Source organism: Passer domesticus, chromosome 3 (assembly GCF_036417665.1).
Source record: "Passer domesticus isolate bPasDom1 chromosome 3, bPasDom1.hap1, whole genome shotgun sequence".
Classification (NCBI taxonomy): Eukaryota; Metazoa; Chordata; class Aves; order Passeriformes; family Passeridae; genus Passer; species Passer domesticus.
This window is the reverse complement of record NC_087476.1, coordinates 23,527,913-23,546,215: the sequence shown is the minus strand read 5'-3', so window position 1 is coordinate 23,546,215 and position 18,303 is coordinate 23,527,913. Positions and strand designations below refer to the sequence as shown.

At 39.9% G+C, this 18,303-nt stretch overlaps 1 long non-coding RNA gene across 1 annotated transcript in view; it reads right to left on the bottom strand.

The window, feature by feature from the left end:
- Positions 1-236: 236 nt before the first annotated feature.
- Positions 237-18,303, bottom strand: part of LOC135296152 (uncharacterized) — a 38,033-nt gene continuing 19,966 nt past the window's right edge. Inside the window, exon 4 of the long non-coding RNA XR_010358215.1 lies at positions 237-602. This is a non-coding gene — a long non-coding RNA (uncharacterized LOC135296152). The remainder of the gene's footprint in view (positions 603-18,303) is intronic.

Here is an 18,303-nt window from a genome sequence, read left to right as displayed (position 1 = left end):
CAGGCCTCTGGCAGCAGGCTTTATTGAGGCAGCCAGGGCCCCAAAATCCACTCTCATTCACCAGTTCTTTAGTAATAGCTGATTTGGTCTGTTATAGAGTGATTTATTTATATAGACAGAAAACAAACAGACATAAGACCTAAAACAAACTAAATACTACACAAGAATAAGGACAAAAAGGAAACTACTAGTAGATATATGCAGCAAGGTTAAATAATAACTAATTCTACAGCTAGTGAAGAAGTAATGTAACTTAGGATTCAATATATCTTACCATTCACTTGTTGGTGGGGCACACATTGAGATCCTTGCCCTCAGTCCTCAGGGAAGTAACCACAGAACCTGTGTACATACTCTGGGCCGAAGTCTCCAACATTTTCAGGGGGTGTGTGTGTGTAGAAAGCTTCTGCCTCTGTCATAATTGGTGTGTCTTTTATAGTTTGTGAAACAGTGTCTCTTAGTCAAGAATATTTCTTTTATCTCTTCCAACATCAGATCTCCAGATGAAGGTGTTGATTCTTAGCTGAGGTGTGAGCCCTTTTGGCACCTTTCTGGGCCTTTCAGCCTGGGTTCTCTTTATTCAGCATCTGCGTATAAAGCATCTGTGGTAGAGAGAGGAGGAAGGTAGATGTCCTGCAACAGGGACACACTGGATCATGTTCGGCTGTTATAAACCAGCACCCCCAAATCCTTTTCCACCAGGTAGCTTTCTGGCCACTCTGCCCCAGCCTATAGCTCTGCATGGGGTTGCTGTGACCCAAGGCTCACACCACTTTGCCTTATTGCACCTCAGACAACTGGCCTTGGCCCATTGATCCAGTCTGTCCGTATGCCTTCCTACCCCTCACCATACCAACACTCTTTCTCAACTTCTCTTATCTGCAAAGTAAATGAGGGTGCCTTTGATCCTCTCACCCAGATACTTGATAAATATATTACCTGGAAGTAGGTCGCCCAGCAAAATAAATACTATTACATATAAGGAAAGTACTACAAAAATGCAAATATATACTGCAATGACCTTGCCAGGAAATCAAGGCAAGATCAATGCTTCACTGGTCACATATGTCACTTTTCTGTATAATGCCATTTCCTTGGAAAGAGAAACTTCAAATGGCTGGCAAGTGGCTGAACTGAAAACTGCTGCAGACTGCTGAGCCCTGGTAAATCTGTATAGCTCTTGAGTGAAAAGACAAGGAGGAAGTCAGTTAGAAATGATGAGGCAAGAATTCCTTCTTGGAGACACCAGGGATAGAGGGGAGGAAAGCTTTGTGGCCTGTCTACTCAAGTAAGGAAACCTCTCAGCTACTGCAGTTTGTAGCAGGGGAAGGTGGGATACTGGCTAAAGGGAGGAATTGCATGAAATGCAGGGCCAGAGTAGGGAAGAGGTTGAGATCATGGTTTTGTTATGGCTTTCTGCCTATTTCTCTGCTTGGATATAAGGGTAGGGAAAAGCCATGCTATGTGTGGGCTGTATAAGAATGCAGGTGGGCAGGGAGAGTGCAGCCGCATGGTAGAAAAAGTTGCAATTAAAAACTTAAGTGTTACATTCAGAGGCTTTAGCCTTCCCCAGCAGCTCAAGTCAAACCCAGTGAAACTTACCATGTTAGAAATCCCTTAAAAGAACTCCAAAATTAATAGAGCACGTCATTTTACTGGGGAGATTATAGGCAATTTCAATGGGGATTAATTGTGCAAGTTTTGGTCCACGTCCCTGCACTTCATGGCATCCCATGCATTTGATGGCATTCACATGGGCAAAGAGGGAAACCAAATCTTTCCACACAGAAAAGAAAGACTTAAAAATACTCTGGAAAGGTGTGATTTGTGAAAGCAAACAAACTCCACAATTTCTATGAAAGTTATAAAGCTGGTATGTTTATTACAGAACTGGACATGTGGGAATTGTTCCCTAAAATGACATGCTTACCTCTGGGCACTCCAGATGCTTTTTTATATCCCTCTCAAATACATATGCATGCAATTTCACAATAGGTTCCTACATTCTACTCATTTCACATGACAATTGCCACTAATTCCTTTTTATCAAAAAGAACTCCTGGGTCATGTTGCCTGACTCTTTCCGTCTGACCCCTCCCCCCTTATCTGTCCAGAACTAAACAGCTATGTTTGTAATCCAGAAGCTTAACTCAAACATGTACATTTCACCTAAATCAAAATGGATTTCTACTCTGGAAAATGTCCACTCAGTATCAGGAGATACCATCAAATGAACTGCACCTGAAAAAAAACCCAAAAACCCAGAAAATGGGGATGTGTAGTGACGACAAGAAAATGCTCGGGGGGGAAATGAGGTGCAGTGCAAAGGATGAAAACATGCCAAAACTAATCTGACAGATGCTGCAAAAGCAGGGGGAAAAATCAAGGAGGACACAACCTTGAGAGCAAGATGTGAGTGACATGGCATAGACTGCGGAAAAAAAAAAAATCTTTGCCCAAGCCAAAGTCATCAAAAGGCATGGGATGCCATGAAGTGCAGGGACATGGAGCAAAGCTTGCTCAAATTGATCCCCATTGAAATCCTGGAAACAGAAAAGAAGGACTTACAAATGCTCTGGAATGGAGATACCATCAAAGGAATTGCACTTGCAGGGGAAAAAAAAAAGGTGAAATTTAGTGACTACAAGGAAATGGACCAGGATGACATGAGGTGCAGTGCAAAGGGCCAAAACATGCCAAAAGTAACCTCACAAATGTTGCAAAATAGAAAAAATCAAGGAGGAAGACAGAACTTCGAGGGGAAGATGTGAGTGACATGGCATGGATTGTGGAAAAAAAAACCATTGCCAAACTCGAAGCCATCAAAAGACATGGGTTGCAATGAAGTGCAAGGACATGGAGCAAAGATTGCCCAATTGATCCCCATTGGAATCTTGAAAGTGGAAAGAACGAATTACTAACTCTCTGGAAAGGAGTTATGGTCAAATAAAATGGCAGTGAAGAAGAAAGAAAAAGAATATTCCGAAATTTAGTGACTGCAAGGAAATGGGTCTGTATTAGATGGTTGCATATATTGGTAGTAGTGGAATAGACCAAAACATGAAAAATATACCTCACTGATGTTGCAATTTAGGGGAAGGAATACGAAATCTTGCGATTTCAGTGAGGGTCAATTGGGCAAAGTTTGGTCCATAGCCATGCCCTTCATGGCATCTCATGTCTTTTGATGTCATTGACGAATTTTGTTTTGTTTTCTAGATGCCCATGCCATATTACTCATATCTTCCCCTCAGAGTCCTGTCTTCCTTCTTGATTTGTTTTCCTGGTTTTTCTACATTTGTGAGGTTAATTTTGGCATGTTTTGGCCCTTTGCACTGCACCTCATGTAATCCTGGTCCATTTCCTTGTAGTCACTAAATTTCACCTTATTTTTTTTTCCCCTGCAAGTGCAATTCCTTTGATGGTATCTCCATTCCAGAGCATTTGTAAGTCCTTCTTTTCTGTTTCCAGGATTTCAATGGGGATCAATTTGAGCAAGCTTTGCTCCATATCCCTGCACTTCATGGCATCCCATGCCTTTTGATGACTTTGGCTTGGGCAAAGAATTTTTTTTTTCTCCCAGTAGCCATGCCATGTCACTCACATCTTGCCCTCAAGGTTATGTATTCCTCCTTGATTTTTCCCCCTGCTTTTGCAGCATCTATTAAGTTAGTTTTGGCATGTTTTCATCCTTTGCACTGCAAATCATGTAATCTAGGTCCATTTTCTTGTCATCACTAAAGGTCTTCTTTTTTCCTTTTTTTTTTTTTTAATTGCAATTAATTTGATCATATCTCCTTTCCAGAGTGGTTTTGAATACCTTTTTTCTCTTGCACAAGATTCCCTTTCCCTCTGCCCTTCCTTTTTACTTTCTCCTATCCCTGTATTAGTTTCCATTAGTGTTTGAAGTTAGAGAATGTATATTTTTCACTCCAAGTCTTTTCGATACTTCTTATTTAACATTAAAGCTTTTTAGTTCATAAATTTTGTCTTAATGTTGGGCTTTTTTTTTTTTAAAGTACAAGGAAAACCTTAGCAACAGATTACTTAGTTGAATGTAACATCTGAAATAAACTGTTTTTCCAGGAATAAAGGCCCACTATAATTTTCCCTGGGCATTTTTCTTATGGATTTTCCAATGTTTCTGGTAGCAGAATTTAGTTCACTTTAGCCTCATGGGAAATATATTTGAAATATTTTAAAGTTAGCAGAGGGTGAAGAATTTTTTATCTGGTAATTCAACATCATTGTCAAATAAGACATAGTGCAGAAAAATGAGAAAATAAATATATTTGATCATTTTACTTCTTTAAGCACAGATGTTCAGGTCAGATACCAAATGAATGAAAATCATTTCCCTATGTTTAGGATAGATTTAGTTTTAAGTTGAGATATGAAGTTGGTTTAAAGTTTATCTCCCTCAAATCTGCAAATTACATCAAGAGGGTCAGGACTTCCTATATGGGTTTGATACTCTTTTCCTCATTGTCTTTAAAAAAAATAAATTTTATCTATATATTTATATGTATATATACACACATGCACACACATAACTTGGAACAAGCCAATTGTCCCAGACATGAAAAGTTCTGTAAAATCTCACTAATAATATTTACTCACTTCACAGCATTAGGGTGATTGTCAATTAATGAGTGTTTGCAAATCACAACAATATACTCATACTCTGCTTTCCTCTGTGTAGCTTGATTTCTAGGCAAATTACAGCTACTAAGTATAATATATATTATCATAAATATGGTAATTTATGCCATAAATGTACAGCCACCTTAGTGTTTTCAAGAACTTTACATAAAAGAATAGAAAACATTATTAATAAACAGCTATTGCAATGGTTGTATTCAGCATATATTGAACTCTTCAGTTCTCAGCAGAAGTGATGTTATGTCCAGAAATCTTTCAGAGATTGGTTGGTGTGGAAAGATACCAGAAGTTATCAAACTGCTGAGCTGAATTTGGGAGTATTTTTTTATAGAAAACCTATATCTCTGGTGACTGGTACAGACTCAAAGAATTAATCTTCATGGTGTTTAAGGTTGAGAGAGACTATCTAATCTCTTGAATATCATGGGCCATTATCAGACAGTGATGCTGCAGTAAGACCCTTAGTTTCACTGAAACTTCTTTCAGCTTAGTCCTGACTTGAAATCTGAATAAGGTGAGAATCTAGCATTTTCCTTTGTAATGTGTTCCAGTACCTACTCACACTCCCTGTTAAAAATGTATGCTTATTTTCTAATTTAAATTTTCTGGCTTCTGCTTCCAGACAATTGGTTCTAGTTGTGTATTCCTCTGCTTGTTTAAAGTCCCCTTTCACATGTGAGAATTTTTTTTTTTAACTCAAGAAAGCATTTGTACACCTTAATCTAGTCACCTCCTAGTCTTCTTTCCTGATAAGATAAACAGACCAAACTAGAAAAACGACATTTTCTCCAGTTCTTCAATGATTTTTGTGTTTCACCTCTGCTCACAGACTACTTTTAGAAGGTCCCTTTTTAAAATGTGGACACTGGAGCTCTGTGATGGTGAGTGAAGTTCCCGTGGGGTTGCAGTATCAGACAGCCTAAAATTAGGTTTCTGCTTTGACTTGTCTGTTCCATAATTATCCTCCATGCTTTATAAAGAAGCTTAGAGAAGCAGGTCAGGTATCCCCAGGGCTCAAGTTAATTTTTGTGATTACTTCCCTCCACTCCCCCACTGCTGGCCTTTCTTTACTTCTTTTCACCACAGCATCTCCCTAAGTGCTTGACTCTTTGGCCTCTGAAGTCCTTTGTGACAACCAAGTTTAAGTCAGTCTAAAACTTTAGAGATACTAGATAATCCTGCTGATTCAGAGCTGTCAGCTTAGAAACAAAGAGGGAGAGAAAGAACTAGTACCTTAGTTTTGGCTGGGATAGTTATTATTGTTTCTAGTGGCTAATGCAGTGGTGTGTTTTGGATTTAGGATGACAATAATGTTGATAACACACTGATGCTTTAGCTGTTGCTGAGCAGGGCTTACTCTGATTCAAAGATTTTTCAGCTTCTCATGCTGCCCTGTCAGTGAGGAGGTGGGGGGTGCACAAGGAGCTGGGAGGGTAAATGTCCAGGACACCTGATCCAAACAGACAGAAGGTATATTCCATACCATAATCAGCACTCTACTGAGCAATAAAACTAAGGGCAATTGGCTGACAAGGTGGGGCAGCCCCTTGCTCAGGGATGTGCTGGGCATCAGTCAGTGCATGGTGAGCAACTGCATTGTACACCACTTGCTTTATATCTTCTCTTATAATTAGTAATATTTTCCTTTCCCTTTAGAATGTCTGTCCTTATCTCAACCCACAAGATTTACCTCTTTCCCTCTTCTCTCTCCCCCATCCCACTAGAGGGGAGTGAGAGAATGGCTGTATGGTGTTTGGATGCTGGCTGGGGTTAAACCCCAACAGTTCTTTTTGGTACCCTGCATCAGGTTCAAAGGGTTGGGATGACAGATCTGACCAGAGATGTATTAAAAAAATTTTGTTTTACAAGTTCGTTATATTAGTTTAATAGTTGCTGATCACACTGCTGATTTATCTGCTTTCAGAGCATTTATGTTTCTCAGGGTTATGTTATGTAAGACCTTACTTGCTGTATCTGTTCCCTGTGGCGCTGTTTATCATCCCTGGGGGCTGGATTAAGGTTATCATTTTGCTTTTTACTATCAGGTTATCATTTGCTCATTTTACTACACAGTGTTACTGTGTAGTAACACTGGCTTATGATATCATAAAATTAGTGGTCGTGAGACTAATCCGGTATTTGTACTCAGCATTACTGTCATCTCTGTACTTTGGGAACCATCTCTCAGAAACTATTAATGATTACACTCCACCTTTTCTCCTCAGAGAGCTGATCTGTGAGGGAGACAAGAGGGAACGCTCCTCTGCTACTTCACCTTCCCCTTCTCTTCCAGGCTAGTTATGATAGCTCCTGAGAATTTTGAATCCTTGGGATGTTCATACAAGCGTGTTCCTACTGCTGTCTCTTGAATTAATTTCTGCCTTGTTTAAGATTAAACAAATATTTAAGAATTCCACCCAGAGATCTATCCAAGGCTGGATAGTTATGAATGTCAGGATGTGTGGGATAGTATAAGCAGGAATCTAGTTGAGTGGACACCTCCAATGTTTTGGAACTTCACCCCTACAAAAGCACAGAATCCAGAAAAACTGGTAAAATATTTGGAGAAAATATGCTGTGACCCTGACAATTCCAGAGAGAAACAAATCACTGTCATATGCTGGGGCCTGGCCCATGAAGATCCAGCCCTGCTCCAACACTCTTTAGGGGGAAAAGGAGGCCTCTGGCTGTGATGACAAAATGTCAAACACTGCAGCAACCACAATAGGCACAGGAGCTGCTCAACCCCCTGCAACAGGCACTGCAGCTCCTCCAACCCTGGCAAGTATAAAGCTGAACCAGGGTACCAACCCATACTGGTAACAGTTGCCCCAACACACATGAGAAGAAATACTGGATGCAAAAGTGAGCTTCTTTAATAAGGGAAGAAACCCCTACAAAAAAGGGAGAGAGGAAGATAAGGTAGGATTCTCCAAGTGCCATCATGAGAACAAGAAAAGGAAGTGAAAAAACTTATAAACAAGGCAGTGATCACCTGATCCCTATCCCTGAGAGAGCTGTGAGATATGTGAAAAGATTTCAGCTTCATCCAGAACAGCACATTGTCACCTGATTGCTCCAATGCTAGGATAGCAGGACAAGTGGCCTGCAATTAGAGGGTAGAAAAACCAAGCTAAGTTCCCTTTCTAGACAAGGAATTGACAAAGTGATTGAAAAAAGGGCACAAGACCTCAGACTGGATGTGTCTTCTATTAGGCAGTAAGGGAAGGTCTCCCTACAAGGAAGGTGTTATGTCATCCAGGCAAATGGATCACCATTGTGAAAGGTATTCAGTGCCTGAGGGAATTAGCCATGCTGGAGGTGATTTGTGATGAGCAATGACAAATTATTCAAAGATCCAGATGAAATGAAGTGTATGTCACCCAGGTGGTTGAAGTTTGTATGGAGTTCACCACTGTTATATACGGGCTCATAGACTGTAATGACCTGAAAAGATGGGGAGAGACAAACAGTGGATGAATTGGCTGTCCAATTCCAGCAACATGAAGAAATTCTCTCTTTCCCCAGTGGGGCTGTGTCTCAGCTGTGGAGAAAGTGTTCCAAGAGTTTCAGCAATTCAGACAGGATATGTCCTAGTCCACACCTGTATGGACCATTATCTCAACTATCAAGAGTTAGAGCTCTGCTGCTCAAGAGAGAGGATATAGTAATTACACACCACAGATCATCCTGTGGCTTCACCTGGGTGACCACAGAGAAGACATGAGAAAGCAAGGTGGAAAATCTACCTTGACACCCTCATGGGTGTCTGATTTGTAGGAAAAAACAACTACAAAATGGGATTCTTCAGAAAAACTGCTGCTCCAGTTTCCAGCAGGCAGTTTCCCAGACTAGAGGAGCTGATCTTATTCTGATCTTAATAAAGAGAATTCTGTTTTGTACATACAAAAAGTGAGTAACCAATATGACGATCAGGACTAGAGCAGCCCTCCCTCCAGCCCGGTGGAGGAAGGGGACAACGGAGTTTACTGGACAGTGTGATTTCGATGGCCTGGTACATCAGGCCAACAGGAGTATAAGGGTCTAGTGGATACTGGTGTACAGCGTATCTTAATACCACCAAGCTACAGAGAAGCAGAACCCATTTGTATTTCTGGAATGACTGGAGTGTGCCAACAGTTAATTGTATTTGGATGCTGAAGTGACCCTCACTGGAAATGAGTCCTTGAAACACCACTCAGAAGAGGGTGTTTCAAGGACCCAAAAGGTTGGGCTTTCTGTAAAGCTGTCTTGCAGATGGAGGAAATTAGGCAGGTGTCTTCCTTGCCCTGTCTCTCAGAGGACCCTTGTGTTGTGGAGTTGCTGAAGGTCAAAGAACAACAGGAGCCAGTTGCTACCAGAATGGTGCATGGCTGTCAGTATTTCACCAAATATGGCTCCCATCCATAAGCTGATTTGTTGACTGGAGAGCCAAGGAGTCATCAGCAGGACCTGCTCACCTTTTAACAATCCTACCTGGCCAGTGAAAAGGTCTAATGGAAAATGGAGACTAGCAGTGGACTATCATGGCCTCAATGTAAGTCACACCATCACTGAAAGCTGCTGTGCCTGACATGCTAAAGCTTCAATAAGAACTGTAGTTGAGGTCTGCCACATGGTATGCCCCAAGTGTGAACTGGTATTGTTTTCTCAGTCTCTTTGGCAGCAGGCTGCAGGCCACAACAGAAGGTAAGACGCTTATGTTTATGTGTTAATGATTTGCAGTAGTTTTTTCTTGCTTATTTCATGGAATTCTTTCACTGATGGGTGGGAGGGGGGGAACACTTGAAAGGAAATAAATTAATCAACTTGGCATTGCTGAGTGTCTGATAACGAGGATAGACGTAAGCCTGCAGGATTACTTGAATGAACATCCCTACTGGACAAATGCCTTCCTCACTTACCTAAGGCAACACTTTGATTTAAGTGGCATTCTGGTGATATATATAAGATGTATGAGATTTGGTCCATTGATTTTTAGTGAGGTTAACAACTACCTGAAAAGATTTTAAATTGAGTTTTGAAGCTACACATTTTTTACTAAGCTGGTAAGTCCCTATAATGGATCCTTCCAAGGTGTCTCCTGATTTACAGAGAAAGGAGGACTTCTAAACACAAAGCAGTGCAAGTCATGTAGAGTGCCCCTAAACATGTAATTTCAAGCTTCTTTTGTGTAAATTATTTTGCCCTTTGTATACATCTAAAATTCTCAGGATAAGGACTAAATACAGATAGGGTAACAGCTAAATATAACCAACTATAGACTGTATCTTTCTGGGGTTTTTTTTTTATACTTAGTAGAAAGGTCAGAAAATGTAGGAGCAAATTGCCTACAGGATGCTACATTAACCCCAGTTATGTGAACACGTAATAATTTTCCCAAAAAAAAGAACAGAAGAATAAACATTTCTTATATATGTTGTCATGACTCATCAATGCAAAAAATTCTAAACTATCTGTAAAATATTTGAACTAAATCAAATAAAGGACTGATTTACTCTAATAAGGCCTAAACCAAAGCAGTGAACAAGGAGTATCTCAGAGTTAGCCAGAAGGGAACATTGCAGAAAGAAGTGTATTTGTGTTACACCCTCCTCTAAAGATAAGGCATTTACCTGCAGTGATGAGCCAGTTATCTCTCACCATATTGGCCCTACATCCAGAAATGCAGCAGGTGGCTGTATGTACCATATAAATTCTTGAATGAATGGCCCATGTTCCATTGTTCTTTAAAATATTCTTGGTACTGTATGGCTTTTTAAAACACTCACTCCAGGCTTGGTTATTGGCTCCCCAACATGCCCCAACATTTTTATTAGCAAATCATTCACTTAAATGACTAAAAAGGTCAAAGAAACAGGAAGATAAACATACTTCCTAAACACCAAAGCACTTTTTCTTCCTACCCTAAATGACTGGAGCTATACTGTTTAGCTGCATTGACTTCAGAGGACTTCCACCAATGCAGAAGTCTTACCTCTAGCATGATTCAGCAGTACAATTACTGAACTGTTTTGAAAAATGAGAGTGTAAAGGGGAATCATAGCTTGTCTTCATGGGGAAGCAACAAGATAGGGGTTGTGTTGATGGTTTTCTAGAGGTTGTATGGCAGCCCCTAATTAATTGAGTAGATTTTAGGAGTTCTCTGCCTTATAAAAACATGATTTAGTCAGGAGTGTGGGCTAGAATTCAGGTCTCTGGTGTGGGAGGACAGCCTGCAGATGGCAGGTTCTGGCACACGGTATGGTTGGTCCATTATGATGACCCAAAGATAGAGCTGGGCACAGGCAATTAAATCCTCCACACACTGAAGATAAATGGGTGTGTAATTACAGAGCTGGTGCTCTAGACAATTGACTGGTCTTTTTTTTTTTTTTCTGGGTGATGGATGTAAGGTCTATATTAATTTAAAACCTTAGCTTCTGTTTATTTTTGTAGTAACTGCAATATTTTCATATGTTCTTAGCTCTGATGTGTCTGTTTTGTTCCATGAAAGGTCGAATAGTATAGAATAACTTGCTAGAGCACAATGAGTTTGTTTTTTGTCTCACATTGCAAGTTTTTGCTATACATAGTTGAAAATCAACAGAAGGACACTGCAATTTGCTAAAATCAATATAATTAGAGAAAAAAAATTGATGTACTGGAAAGAACACAATTCAGAGAACTGCAAGGCATGATTGAAATGCTAAATGAACTGCTAAATCGCATTGCTCTAGGTTTGGCATGTCATGGGACCAGGGTGCTTCTGATGGAAACACTGCTGCCATCCTGGCTCCCCAAAACACTTCAAAGCACCATTTTATGTCAGCAACTGCATTAGGATGACCATGTGTCATGCCTGCTGCCATTTCAGGAAGTTACTCATACTGAGGAACTTAACACCAAAATATCAGACTTGTACCTAATTTCTTCATCTTATTAACATTTAGTGTTTCTCTAAGGCGAGTGTGCAGCACTGTAAAACTTCTCTGTGCAAATAGAACTTGCCCTTTGCACAGTTTAATTATACTAAGAATTGTCTGTTAAAAATATTTTGACTTTATATTTTTATTGACTACTTGCAGTCCTATAAGTAAGCTTTGGGCTTTTTTTTTTTTTTTCATAATTACACTCTGCAGCCAGGGCTGGAGCCTCATGCATTAAGTTCATTACCCTTGGGGTTTTTTCATTTTACCCCTCCTGACCCAGATCTGCCATGGAACAGAGCATTAGGAGATAAGCCAGACAAGGATGGTTTGATTCAGACCTTTGCTTTTCCTCTAACCTAGCCCATGAGACTCAGCAAGGTGGATCCTGTGGGGGATGTATCCCTGCTTCTCTGCACCAGCTCATCTCAATTCCCCTTGCTGAGTTTGTGACAGGAACTATGGCATGAGGCTGCAGGGGACTAAACAATTCTTCTGTTGTGACTTCTGTGTGGGATGTCTCGTGAAGAGGTTCAACCTTTTCTATACCACAGGACCTGGTGTCCTTTGCTGTCTGTATCTTCCTCACGTGTGGTGAGGAAAGGAGACTGGGGAAGGACAGCTGACACTTTTACAGTGTGGGAAACATGCCACTACCCACCTACATAACTAAAATTAAGCAAAAGCAGAGAAATTATTTGCTTGGACTATGGTGCTTTGGCTGCAATTTTCTCCCTGCCATTTGGCTTCTGAGATTATGAGCTCTTAGTAAACAGAATATTTATGCATAGCAAAACAAACAAAGGGAGAGGCTAAATTTTTATACTCATGCTAAATATATTATTAAATAAGAATGATCATGTAAGGGACATTTGTTTATCTTAGTTTTGGAAAAGCAACAGCATATCTCTCTTATTTATGTCTGCTGCAGTAGCAGTATTTAAGGGTTCATCTTAGGAAGGGACAAGAGCAGGCAAGGCAAGCCCAGGCAAGGCAAGCAGGAGCTGGGGTAATAGCAAGGGGGTAGGACAGTGTTCTCAAAAGAAAGGGTCAGTCTCACTGTGCCTAAGCAAGGGGAACAGGGCAGGTCTGGTGATGATAACCAGGGTCTGTAACAGTCCAGAAAGGTCTGAGGTCAAATCAGGAGGTCAGGATGTTGGCCAGGCACAGACATACCTCCAACATGGCTCTGGCCAGAATCAAGGAAAACAGCTACAGCTTAAATGCATGAGTAAAGCTGGGGAGGGCCTTGACAGAGCTTTTTATGTCTCTCCTGCACAGCTTTTTCCCCAGAAACCTAATCCCAGCTTAGCTTTTGTGCCAGTTGCACTGTATTAGGGCTGGGCAGCAGCACAGGCAGCAAGCCCCTCACTGGGGGCAGAGGTTGAGACTGAATGAGCTGCAGAACAGGAAGGCCACCTCTTCTACAGGATGTTGTCAAATGAAGAATGTATACTCTTCTTCAAGAGGATCACTGTGCGCCTGAGACTCAGTGACAATCAGGATTTCAGGAAATACAAACAACCATGTCATGATGTTTTTTTGCAGGGTAAACCAGAGACGGTAATAAGATTACCATCTGTATTTCAAAAATAAGACAAAAAACTATCCACAGCTGAAAAAGAGGTAGATTACATAAAACAATTGCTCTGCAGAAAGAAATAACAAATTTCTATTCCACTCTGGAGAGGTTTCTGAGCATTATTATTATATTGTGATGACATCCTATAATTAATCAGCCCCTTTTAGTGAAGTTGTAATAAACTCAGAGGTTCAGATTTTCAGCTTGTGTAAGTCAATATGGGTCCATTGATTTCAGTGGAACTGTGCCAGGTGAATATCTGGTTGCAGACATCAAGGGGAGTTGTACAGAGATGTTTAATAAAGCAAGAGACCTGTGTTCTCACAGTAGATAAATGACTTCCTGAGAGATGCTGCAGTCTCTTGTGGCACCTCTTCTCCAAGAAGTTTTATTTTAATCATTCTCATAAAGTTCCCTTAACTGCAACAATAATGCTAAGTGCCTGACACAAAACAAAGGAAACCAGATTTCTGGATAACTACTGGAATGAAATATTGCTCCTGGGTTGCTGGCTAAGTTTGGGGGGGTTTTTTCCTGTTAGGATTTTTATTCTGTTTTTTTTTTCTTCCTTTTAGTAGTACTAAGAGTACTTAAAACCCTAACTACTTCAGTCCTTACACAGACCTCCACGTGCTCACAGTAAGTAAAGCCTGTAACATAAAAGTATTATTGCTGTAGCTTTATCAATGTTATTTTGTGGTATAAAACAATGGTCTTAAGACCAGCTGCCCAGTTTATCACATCAGTAATCCTGCTAAAAAAGTTGACCTGATAAAAACAGATCCAACCCTACAATAAATATGAAGGGATCAAATGGAAAGTTGTTTAAATAGACTTTGTTAGGGACAGCAAGCACACTAGTGCTCATGATATTTTGTGTGAGAAAGTCTCATTTAAACTTTGTCTCATAATAATAAAGCAATGAATTTAACAGCACAAATGAAATATTACTAAAACACATAAACGTTGCATAAAATGTCTTCCGTTTGCTTCTCAATGAATCAGTAGGTACTGTATATGCTCAATAGTTCAAACATCTTTGTTTATCTCTTTATTTGCCCAGATATGTATATTTAAGTTAAATTTGACAAATTTGATCTAGGTCTTCAGTCAAAACTGATTCTTATATACCTCTGTATGTGATTAAAAATCTCAGATTCCTTTATATGTGAATTGGTTAATTTAAGATTTATAATATTCTTCCATTTGTTAGTCCATATAAGTTCTACTCAGATTAATTTCAGACAAGTTGGTAGAAAGTGCAAGTGGAAGCAGCTTTATTGATTTCCTAAGGGTTTTTGGCACGAATTTGAATATAGTCTGAAGGCAGCTGTGGTGGTAGGCACCATAGACAGCATCAACATATCTTACAGCAGCACCATCATTTCTTTATGCAATGAAAAGTACTTAATGTAAGTAGCAGTTAATAGAAAAATGCTAGAATTTTGTGGTCCATTCAGAAACAAGAAGCTCTAACTTTCATAGAGTAGGAATCCCATTGGCAATACTGAAATCGGTTGCATTTTTTCTGGAAACCTAGTTAAACACAAAGCATTTAAAAAAGAAGAAAGAGCGAATTGAGTTACCAATTGTGAACAATTTGTAGCATTTGACTTGACTCATAAAAGCAAAGGTCCTTTCAGGATCCAAGGAATAATTGGGGTTTAATGCAGTATCATCCTCTCCCTTATCCTTCAAGGATCTGTTGTGTTACCTCAAGGTCTCCATGTGGATGGAGCATAAGCAGTCAGACTGATTAATCTTATTACAATCAAACAAGCTTTAGTAAATTTCAAGTAGAAATAGACAGGTTGGATATCAGTAAAATTAATGAGACACTGGAAGAGACTGCCCACAGACTTTAGCATGTTTCATTCACTGAAAGGTTTTAGAAGAGTGGGGAAAGTATAGCTGCCCCTTGTTACAGAGGTAAATGTTTAGGATGATAATTTAGTGTGTTTTCAAACTTTTACCTTACTCTTGTATGATCTATGAGAACCAGGTGAACTTCTTCTGTGTCTGAGCATATCAGCTGTAGCAACTGCAAGGCTGCTGGCTTGTCCTGCAGCATTCTGCTGGGATACTCCAGCTTCTCCCAAATACAAACTGACCACGGCAGCTATGGGCCTCCCTGCTCCTCAGCTTGACATCTGTAAAGCCTTGCCCATACAGATAGCTGGCAGTTCTCTTCTTCACAGTGTGATTATTTACCCACCAGTAGATATTAACGGAAATAGAAGTAATTAATATCTCCAGGAATTAAGAAGTGCTATGGGTTTACCCGACCCCCCTCAAAATAGATTATCTTCAAATAGTCACCCTGCAGGCCAAAAAGGCAGTGTATTTTGCTTTGAATTGCTGTAAGACAGAAGTATTGTCCTGCTTAGGGTTCATCACCCCATCTTGTAACGTTCTGTTTCATTCAACTTAGAAACAGCACAGGTGGAATGGTAATATAAATTGGTTTCTATGGATGCATCTCTTGTAATTCCAGAAGTAGTATCTGCACTCCCATAAACAAACTCATTAAAATGTGCTTGAGCTTGCCTTGGATGCCCTCAGAGAGAGAGAGAGGCTGTTGCTGGCTTCTCACTTTTCCTGTTTTTATAATCTTTTCTAGTTTAGTAAACTGCTTGAGAATTCAAAGTCAATTCTCAGTGACTTAATCTGAATGATACAGCTCTTCTGCATTCCCAGAAGAGCATGCCACCAGCAGACCTTTCAGAAAGATGTCACAAATCTCCACAATTTGCTGCAACCTACAGAAAAGCCTGAATTGCACTTTAATGCAATAGAAAATTTCTGTATCCCCACATGATAATTCCAGAAAATTACAGAAATGTGTTTTCTCTCTATAATTCATAATACTATATATTCATAATATAACCCAAATTAGGCCTAATAAATGTCTCTTTCAGAAAACTTTGTAATGAATGACTTCCTATAACACAGGAGAAGATAGTATGACATTGTCAGGCTTTGTAGTGGTCCGCTATTTACCACTTACCTGTCATCCAGTGTAAGGGGTTATTTTTCACAAGGGTAAAGGATTTTAATTCCATAAATTTTCAGAAGCTTCAAGTACTGCAGCTATGGTTTACTTGCAAGTGCATTTCAAGTTATATTCAGATGTTGCATAGTGCTGTCATAGCCATAATCCTGTCTTGCATAGCATAGCAGCATCCTACCTACTGCCTAAGATAGTTTCATAAGCTACTTACATAATAAATAAAATCACTGTGCCACGGAACAATTTGGGCACTGATGTACCATTATCTGTAAGCTCCCTGGCACAATTCTGGCTGGTGCCAGCTTTTTCTGTCCTGGACAGTGCTTGGCCACGGTTTAGAAGATTGCATGGGACATATAAACACAGGTTGCATTGTGCCTCTGGCTTTCAGTCACTGAGAGCAGGTTGTATCCCAAAATGTAAACATGGGTGCAATCTCCTGGTCTGTGTTTGACTCACAAACTGAGTTGAATGCAGATTCTTTTGTGCAAGGAGAGCTTTCTCTCTTTTGTTTCACTTTGCTTTACTACTGCTAAAAGCTCAGTGCCTTTCCTTTACCTCATCACTGTCAAAATTCCTTTTCTGGAGTGCTGTTCTCCTCAGATCTTGTAACCAGTAAAAACATAAATCTCAGATATCAGTAGGCATCTTCTCTTTCCTAAGCTTGTTCCAACAAGCCTCTCATTGTGGTCCCACCGTTTCCATTCCCTTCCCACCCTGGCAATGCTCTGATTCAGCTGTTGACACAAAGATTGTAGAACTCAGTGATCATCCTTTTGGTGAGCAAACATGGCACTGAGTTACTGAAATTAAGATGAAAACTGTTGAAGAACAGCACAGGAACAGCTCCTGGCCTAGACCCACACTCAGTTTCCCTTTTGTTCTTCTGAAGCCAAAAAAAGACCTTAATATAACTTTTACCTTATGCTTATTTCTATCACTGTCCTCTTGGCTGACTCCTCTGTTCCATTCTATGTGACATAACCTATTCCTAGAAATGAAGAGGATGCCACATTTCAGCACTCATGCCTATGCCAATTGGCCTTTCCTAGGAGCTCATGGAGATATATGGAGTTTATATACCAAAGGCCTTTTTGGTCGACTTGTCAGAAGTTCAAAACCAGCCACTGAAGGTTGTGTAGCTATAAGATGGCAGCTGATGATACCCTGTGAAAGATTCCATAATTTTAACACAGTTACAGATGTTGAGAGTAATCCTCACATGTTACTTTACCTCCCATTTTAATGTGCTGTTTAGCACAAGAGTAATCTCCTGCTTCCAAAGAGAGGCTCCATATGGAACTTGAATCCAAGATTTCTCCCCTACATTGTGACCTTGACTTGGCTCATTTCCTGCAGCCAGATTTACTTAGATGAAAGGCTGGACTTCTGTGTCAGTTGACAGCATGTTACAGGTTTCATGAAGTCCGAACGGTACAAAGTGACTCAGATCTCTTTTTCAGTTGTAGCTAAAAGAATCCAGCCTGCTGTAGTCTCCAACTCTTTAGTCACAGTTACTGAAAATCCATAGGGTAGCTTCTGAATCTCCTTTAGAAACAAACCTGGCTTCTGGCTCCATCCCTGGGTTTTCTACTGTATATTCTCTCCAAAGATTATAACAGGTTAGTTATTTCATTCTAGCTGGCTAGAATAGCCAGCAAAGAGTGAAAACTAAAGAATATGCTAATTTAACAACTGATTTAGCTGAAAGTTCTAAATATTTGCTGAATGCTACACTTTTCTTAGTACTAGAATATTTTTATGCTGTGGAAAGAAAAGAATGCTTTATTAACTTTAGAAAGTATTCATAGTATACTATGCACTAAAGATCTAAATGGTGCCTGCAAGCACTGGACCAGGCATGTGCTTTGTTATGTGAAATGGGTAAACCAGATACTGTGATACTAGTAAATCTCAAATAAATTATTCAAAACATTGAAATAACTCCCTTTTTGCTATGTATCATTCTTTGCCATGTATGCTCTTAACTTTTAAAGGAAATCTTCTGTCCTTAGTAACATTAGCACTCAGTGGGGAAGGCTGATATTGAATTAACAGCTACCCCTTTCAAGTGAAATAGCTAATTGTGTTTCTCTCATACAATTAGGTTACAAACCTGGCTGAAAATATAGTATGTGAAA